Raw genomic sequence first — 9191 nt, 5'->3', positions numbered from 1 at the left:
TGTGTTGAAGATTCATCTCCTTGGTTTCAAATTAAACTATTCTGTTAAAAAATTTTTTTTTCAATTAACTTTTGTGTAGTATTTTTTTTTATTAACTTTTTTATTGTGTTGTTTTTTTATTATTATTTTTTCTATGATCTAAAATTTAGCTATTTGCTTGAATATTAAACTTTTTTGTAAAAAATTTCGTAATTATGGTTTCAAAATTTAAAAATTTGGTTAATTTTACCTTTTTACTAAAAGAAAAACTTTTTTGTCTGCAGAATCATCTCTTTCGTAAAAAATTTAACAAAAAAGAATATTAAATATTCTTGCTTGAATGAAAAATCTTTTAGGGTTGAAGATCTATTTTTTTGGTTGAATATTAAACTATTTGGTAGAAAACTAGTTTTTTAATTGAAAATTAACTTTTTTGTTGTAAATTGACATTTTCAGGTTGAAAATTAGACTCTATGGGAAAAAGTTCGACTTTCTGGCTTGAAAATTTATCAGTTTGGTAGAAAATTCACATAAATTTTATTTAAAAGGATTTGTTCACCTAGTTCTATAAAAGATTGCCTTCTTTTTTCTGTTTAAAGTTTTTATTTTTATTTCTTAATTAATTGTTTATTATAATTTAAATGAAATTTGAAATCAATTACATGAATCGAAACCTTGTAAAAAGGGGGGGGAAAGGGGAACCTTGGGTCAAAGTTATAGATTTGAGATTTTTTAGGGGTTTTTCAAATTTACGAGAGAAAAGTGGGATTAGGTCAAACAGAGGGTGGACTGTGATCCCTACTCTTGGCGTAATTATATTAGGTATTCCTCTATCCGGAAGAGAAAAATATTCCGGAAGAGAAAAATATTCCCAAAGAGAAAAATATTCCGGATGAGAAAATTATTCCGGAAGAGAAAAATATGCCGGAAGAGGAAAATTTTCCCGAAGAGAAAATATTCCGTAAGAGAAAATATTCCCGAAGAGAAAAATATTCCGAAAAAGAAAAATATTCTGGAAGAGAAAATGAAAATCCTTTAGAATTAAATTGATACCATGAAAAATAATATTAAAAAAAAAAAGAAGAAAAATTATCTAGGGTGAACCTTCATTTAGATCGCAAAGAGATTTCCAGCACGTAAAGTCCCGGTTCGTTTCCTACAGAAGAACCAACCCTCTTTCTTTGCATCTTTTTCTTCTCCTCTTTTTTTCCTCTTTTTGACCTTTTCTGGCCTTCCTTCTTCGTTTCCTGGTTTCGTTACAGGCCCAAGGGAAATATAACCGAGTCTCGCGTCCAAGACTGTGGCGGCCGGTTCGAAAACTTTAGCCGCCAATTTTACGAGAGAATTTCCAATGAAACTAAAACGCCATGGGAGTTATTTTTCTCGGAGCGAGTAAATTTCTTGAATTCTTTTTCTGACAGAGAACGATCCTCGCTTGGTAATGAAGTTACTTTGCAGCTTTATAGCGAATGAAAAAAATAGCGATCGAAATCTCAGTCGAAGCTCGAATCACTGATGCTTCGATTGTAAGTTTCCATTCCGTAAGTGAGTTTCTCTTTCGAGTCGATTCAGTTTTATTCGCGACTGTCTCAGCACTTTAGTTTTCCCGCTTCAGTAATTCTCCATTTTAGAGATGTAAAAAATGAATATCAAAAGAAATTGAGTTTGATTATACCTGGAGAGTTCGATAAAGGAGAACAAAGCTCGATCCAATTATTATTTTTATTTTGAAAATTAATTTTTTCTGACAAAAAAACCTCACTCCGCTAGGAATCGAACCACAGAACTTCCGATTGCCGGTCGGGTCAGTGCTCCCAATTTAGGGGATTTTTTGAACTGCGCCTGCGTCGCACTGGTAAGCCCGGATTGGTTACTACTGGCACGCTGATTTTGAGTAGTATAAATGTTCAAATTTATTTTTTATTATAACTAATGATTGGGAAATACATAAACAGTAATTTCCTTATCCTAAAATAAAAATTTTGGTGTACAGGGAAAGAAAACATTTTCTTTTATCCCAATGATTAATCCCGTCTGTGGCGAGTTTCTTAATTTCATTTTTTTTTATTCCCAACAATCTGACATCAACTAAAATCATTAAAATGGCCAAAAAAATTGTCTGTCACGCCGAAATTCTATTTTAAGACTGCTAAATTACTTTTGATGCATTTCCTAAGCATTAATTAATTACGGAAAAAATAATAGCTCATATTCTATCAGAAAAAAATACATTTTAAATTAAAAAAAAAAACAGACGAACTAATAAAAGAAAGAAAGAAAGAATTTTCAACAAAATAGTTGAATCATCAATTGAACGGATTAATTTCCATTTTCACCAATAATCATCTTTCTAGTAAAAAATACAATTTTTCATCAAAATGCATGAAATATAACTTATCATTAAAAAATATCAATTTTAACTGGGGTTGCATTTTCTACCAAATAATTTAATTTTCTAATAAATTCTTCAGTTTTCAAGACAAACAAACCCAAAAATGTAAAATTTCAATAAAAAAGTTATTTTTTCAATCTGATGATATCAATTTGCAACAAATTACCCCCCAAAAAGATGAATTAGCAACAAAAAATATAACCATTGATATTTTAAATTTAAAAAATCAATTTTAAATAAATAATTGCAGAATTGAGCCCTAAAAAATTTAAACAAAATCTTTGAATCCTTAATCAAAACAGACATCATTTTCATATTTACCAAAAACGATTCATTTTTTGCAAAAAAAAAAATATAATTTTCAGCAAAATACATTAATTTTTATTCGAATGGTTGAGCTATTAAACTTGAACAAAAATTAGAAAATTTAATTTTTTAACCTTCAAAAAAGAAAACAAAGTTTCAACCAAATAGTTCAATTTTAAAGCTGAAAAGACGAATTCTTTAGCAAAAAATTTCATTTTCAATGATAACCGAATTTTTAACAAACTAGTTACATTCTCAATTAAAGCAATGAATATTTACCAAAAAAGAATTTTCAATCAAGAAAGTAAACAAATATCTACAAAATAGTTATATTTTTAATGAAATAATTAAATTTACAGCCTAATAGTTGAATTTTCGACTAAAATGATGAATCTTTAAAAAAAAATTTTGTTCACAACGTAGTACAACTTTCATACAAAAAAGATTATTTCTTATTTATGAAAATACAATAGTTGACATTTTTCCAATGAATCTTCAAAAACAGCGAAAATATTTTTTTACAATGTAGCTCCACTTTCAACAAATAAGATTAATTCTTATAAAAAATATAATAGTAGATATTTCAACAACAAAAAATCAATTTCAAGACAAAAATTGCTGATTTTACCCCAAACAAAAATCTGAATTTAAAGAAAATAGTTGAATCATGAATTAAAGCACAGTAATTTTAATGTTAACATAAATGGATGAATTTTCTAAAAAAAAAAGTGGAATGTTCTACCAAACAAGATGAATTTTCAACAAAATACATTAATTTTTATTCAAACAGTTAAATTTTTAACTTGAAAATATAACTTTTTAATTTAAAATATCAATTTGTAGCAACAAAATTCAACCTCAGTTGAATCTTCTACCAAATAATTAAATGTTCAGGCCAAAAAGACGGATTTTTTACAAAAAATTTAATTTTTAACCCAAAAATATGAATTTTCAACAAAATAGTTGAATCGTGAATAAAAACATATTAATTTTTGTTTTAACGCAGAACGATGGATTTTCTACCAAAACAAAAAAAAATTTTTTTGAACAAAACACAAGAATTGCGATTCATATAGCTGAATTTCCAACTTGAAAATATAACTTACTGATTTGAAATATCCATTTTTAATCCCTCCTAAAAAACATATTCAACCAAATAGTTTAATTTTAAAATCAAAAAGATAATATTCGTCAGAGCAATTTAATTTTCAACAAAAAAGTTAATTTTCAATAAAAAACAGATATATTCACCAAATTTCTTTGAAAATTTTTTTTTTTCTTTAAAACAATAAGATTTTTAACCAAACAGATACATTTACAACTTCAAAGTTAAATTTTCTACTGAATTGTTAAAGTTTGAAGGCAAAATTGGAATTCTATTCTATTATATTCCGTAGGTGAATTTCTCTTCCAAGTCGATTCAGTTTTATTCGCGACTGCCTCAGCACTTCAGTTTTCGCGCTTCAGTAATTCTTTCTGTTAGAGATGAAAAAAATGAATATTAAATGAAATTAAATCTAATTAGACATAGCGAGTTCTATAGAGGAAAAAAAGTTCGATTGAATTATTATTTTTTATTTTTAAAGGTAAATTTTTGTCTGAGAAAAACCTTCACTCCGCTGGGAATCGAACCACAGAACTTCCGATTGCCGGTCGGGTGCCTTTCCCTTAAGCTACTAGAGAGACGGAAAGAAGAATCCCTTTTCCGAAATACACGCATGATTTTGCCAGGTATTATGTATTAATGCAAGTAAAATTTTTCAAGGAATCTGTATTATCATCAAATCATGGTAACCACCGCTCAGTGTAAATATTTCACCCACCGTGAAAATAGAAATCTACACACACTTGATCTAAGTTAACTTTTAAAATAACACAAAATTTTAAATGTCATTTCAGACTAGATGAAGATTGGAATTCGAAATTTTTTTCATTACATTTTTTCTGAAACAAATCTCCTTCGATCTGCTGAGAATCGAACCATGGAACTTTCGATTACCAGTCGGTTGCTTTTCCGTTAAGCTGCTAGAGGATTTTTTTATCTTGAAATTTATGAGGAAAAACATTCTATTTTGGATTCCTTTTGGACAATTTGCTTATAATTGTGCAATAAATTTTCGAAATCCGGATCGTTTTTTTTTTTTTATAATAGGATGATAAGGAAGATAAAATTAGAATTTTCACGGAAAAATAACATTTTCAATCTGATAATGTAAATTTGTAACAAAAAATTTATTCTACAGAAAACTAACTGAGTTTTGGACTAAAATTATAAACCTTTAATTAAAAAAAAAAAATTATTTTTTACGAAGTGGTTCAACTTTCAAACAAAAAATTATTATGGAAATAATAATAGCTGATATTTTATCAGAAAAAAATCAAAATGCAATAAAATAAGATTAGTTTTCATTTCAACTGAAAAAAATGAATTTTTGGACAAAAAGACGAATTTTCAACAAAAAAAATGAATATCCACACATATAGCTGAATATTTAAGTTTAAAATATAACTTTTTAATTAAAAATAACAATTTATAACAATTCAACAAACAAATTTCAACTAAATAGTTGAATAATGTTCTCCAAAAAACGATTTCAGCTAAAGAAAAACAAATTTTAAACAAAATAGTTCGATCCTCAATCAAAACAAATTAATTTTCATTTTAACAAAAAGGATGGATTTTCTACCACAAAGACAAATTTTTAACAAAAAACATCAATTTTTTTAGATATTTGAATTTTCCACCAAAAAATTAATTTTTCAATCCAAAAAGATGAATTTTCTACAAAAACTTTTAATTTTCAACCCTAAAATGTAATATGTCAATCAAAAATTTAATTTTTTAATATGATAATATGAATTTTCAACAAAAAAGTTAATTTACAAAAAACTCGTGGAATTTTTGACTCGAATGATTAATCTTCAACAACAATAAATTGTTTTCTGTAACATAGCTCAGCTTTCATTCCAAGAAAGATTAATTATTAACAAACAATATAATAGTTGATATTTCCACTAAAAAAAAATTTGTCCGCTAAGCGGGTACAGTCTCATCGCGCGCTGCGCGCGCAGCTACACAGTTTGAGCGCACCTAGGGCGCGCGACTGTTGGTTCTCGCGCTTCGTGCTCGGTCTCTATATTTTCCGACATTCTTGCGCAAACATTTTAAAATTAAGACTCAAAACATCCGCCAGTGTAATTTGATGATTGTGAATTCTCTTTTGTTAAAAGAGCTTAGCTCGAGAGTTTGAGCGCACCTGCGGCACGCGACTGATGGCTCTCTCACTCCGCGCTCGGTCTTTGCATTTTTCCCGCACTCGTGCACAGACCTTTTAAAATCAAAGGTCAACGGATCGATAACTGTAATTTTGTAATTGTGAACTCTCTTTTGTTAAAGCTCTTCCGACTTTAACAAACACATTCTCATCACATATCTCGTGCTTTGCACTCCATTCTGTCCAAAATGTCAACTTTACTACATTATACACAACAATTTTATATCAAATATAATACATTTTTTATGTAACCCTGCCTGGGATTCCTTATTCAGACATTGCAAAATAGAGCACACAACTCTCCCTTATTAACTGAAGTTTTTGGTGGGACTGACGTTAGAACTACAATCTGCACCATATGACGATTTGATACTTAACTTTGACATGATTTCGGCTCAGAAAATAAACTTATTGCATAAATGTGTTAGTTGGGCGTCTAATCTAAACCACGAATAATACAAACTACAAAATAGCCTCGGAAAAGACTAGAACTTTTAATGACAAAAGGCATGCACACGGAAAATCTAAAGGTCATGTTTCAGGCGACAAATGGAGACTGGGTGTTTGGAATGCTAGGGGAGTAAATGATCTCAAGGTAAAAGAATTGCGTGAAACTATGGACGTGAAGAAACTAGATATTTTATGTGTGCCAGAAACAAAGAAAAAGGTATGCGAAACCAAAGACATAAAAAACGGCGTGTTGAAAGGCGGATTTGAAATATGGCCAGGAGTAGACTGTGAATCACGTGGTAAACAAGGAGTAGGTCTCATTCTGAATGAAAGAGCAAAGCAGCATCTCGGAGACCATGGTTTCGGGTCTCCCAGACTGCTGTGGGCTAGAATGAAAGTAGGAATCAGAAGACTATTTATCACAGCATGCTACGCGCCGGTCGATAGTGATCCTAGAGAAGTAAAAGACGCCTTCTGGGACACTTTAAATGACACAATAAACATCTACGAACATGGGAAAATAATAATTCTAGTAGGAGACATGAACGGTTGGGTGGGCATCCAAAATCAGGATACAGAAAGAGTATTAGGTAATTTTGGGGATCAAAGAACAAACTATAACGGAGATAAATTAGTTGGTCTATGCTTAGAAAGGGGTCTGTTTATTACAAATACTTTGTTGTTGCGGATGAAAGACTAAGGGAGTTAGTCAAAGATACAAGAGTCATGAGGGGTCCTGAATGCAATACAGATCATTACCTTCTGATCTCAAAAACTAACTTAGGTCGAGAATGGAGAAAAAAGAGAACCAAGAAAGGAAAGCAAACGCAAATCAAAATTGAGAACCTACAGAAACCGGATGTGCGAATAGATTTCCAAAATAAGATAATCGAAAGCATAGATAGAGCAACATGGAAGGACCGTATAAAAAACAAAGATACAGAGGGCGCCTGGACAATGTTACGGGATATCCTTATTAGATGTATGATCGAAGTGTGTGGTACCGCAGTTGTAAGAAGAATTTCTGGTGATGCGTGATGGAATGATGAAATTCAGGCTGCCCAACAAGCAAAAAGAGAAGCGTACAAGAGAACTTTCAACATCGCAGGTCTTAGCAATGCGGGAAGAAATAGACGTAGAAATGATTATAGACGCGAAAACAGGATACTTAAACGATTACTTAAAAAAAGTAAAGATGCAATTAGAGTAGAAGAAGAGATAAAAATACAAAACGACTTTGAAGGAAGCAGGACACTACTTTATAAAAAAAATGAAAGGAAACAAAAGTACAGAAATTGTCAACATGAGAAATAGTAGGGGGGAAATCGTATATGATGCAGACGGAATACTAGAGGCTTTCAGAGACTATTTTAGAAGACAATTCGGAGATGAAGCTATAGGACACCACAACTGCGATATTGAACACGATGCGATGGAAAACTCAATTGAAAAAGTCTGTGTCACTGAGGTTAGGGATATAATTAGGAACTTGAAAAACGGTAAGGCTGCCGGGGTAGACGGTATAAACGCTGAAATACTTAAACACGGTGGCGCGGGCATACCACATAGACTGTGCGAATTGATAAATTTATGTTTCGAGATGGGAGACGTCCCAAACGATTGGAAAAAAGCAATTATCGTACCAATATACCAGATAAAGTGAGATAAAAGCGAGTGCAATAATTACAGAGGGATTAGCTTATTAAGCACCGTAAGTAAAATATATTCAAAAATACTTATTCTTAGGGTAATGAAAATAACAGAAGCAAAGATTTAGGAAGTCCAAAGTGGGTTTATGCCAGGAAGGTCATGTACGGATCAAATATTTAGCTTAAGGCAAATAACAGAAAAAAGTTTGAGAGTAAGAAAAAGAGTTTTTTGTGCATTCGTTGACCTAGAAAAAGCTTTTGACAAGGTAGATAGAAGTAAACTTTGGGAAGTCCTTAAAGAGTATCGAGTCAATGGATGGATCCTACAAGCTACAAAACAATATATACAGGTAGCAAAGCGAGTGTAAGAATGAATGGAAAATTGAGTGTCTGTTTCGATATTATTCAAGAAGTTAGACAAGGATACGTTATGTCTTCATGGTTATTTATATTATTTATGGATAAGTGTTTAAGAATGGCTCTCTTCGACGAAGAAGGTGTGAATCTCGAAACAGTAAGGGTACGTGGGTTAGCGTTCGCAGATGATAAGGTTGTTATGGCAGAGTCTATCGAAGACTTACAAAGAATGTTGAATACACTAGATGCAAGCATGAAGAGCATGGGGATCAAAATTAACGCAAATAAAACAAAAACTACGATGTTCGACGGAAAAAGTGAGAAAACACTATGCAATATTTTATTAAATGATGAGACAATTGAACAAGTTGATAAGTTCGTATACCTTGGTAGCTTATTTACTAGGGACGGGAAGATAGATGAGGAATTAGATAAACGAATAAATCAAGGTAAGAAGGTTATTGGTAGAGCAGGTCCCCTTATCAGAAGTAAAAATATATCAAATAAAGCTAAAATGGCAATACATAATTCTATATTTGTACCGACTGTACTATACGGTAGCGAGACATGGTCTTATCAAGAAAAAGATAAGAGTAAAATTAACGCAATTGACATGAGATTCATGCACATAATATGCGGGAAAACTTTGATGGACAAAGTAAGTAACGAGATAATTCTAAGAGAATGTGGTACAGAAGAGACGCTAGTAGACACATGGGAAAGAAATCGGTTAAGATGGTTCGGACATGTTGAGAGAATGCCAAATGAACGACTAACGAAACA

The sequence above is a fragment of the Belonocnema kinseyi genome, chromosome 9, assembly GCF_010883055.1.
Source record: "Belonocnema kinseyi isolate 2016_QV_RU_SX_M_011 chromosome 9, B_treatae_v1, whole genome shotgun sequence".
In the NCBI taxonomy this organism is placed as follows: domain Eukaryota; kingdom Metazoa; phylum Arthropoda; class Insecta; order Hymenoptera; family Cynipidae; genus Belonocnema; species Belonocnema kinseyi.
The sequence above is the reverse complement of the archived record's forward strand: the minus strand, read 5'-3'. Positions refer to the sequence as shown.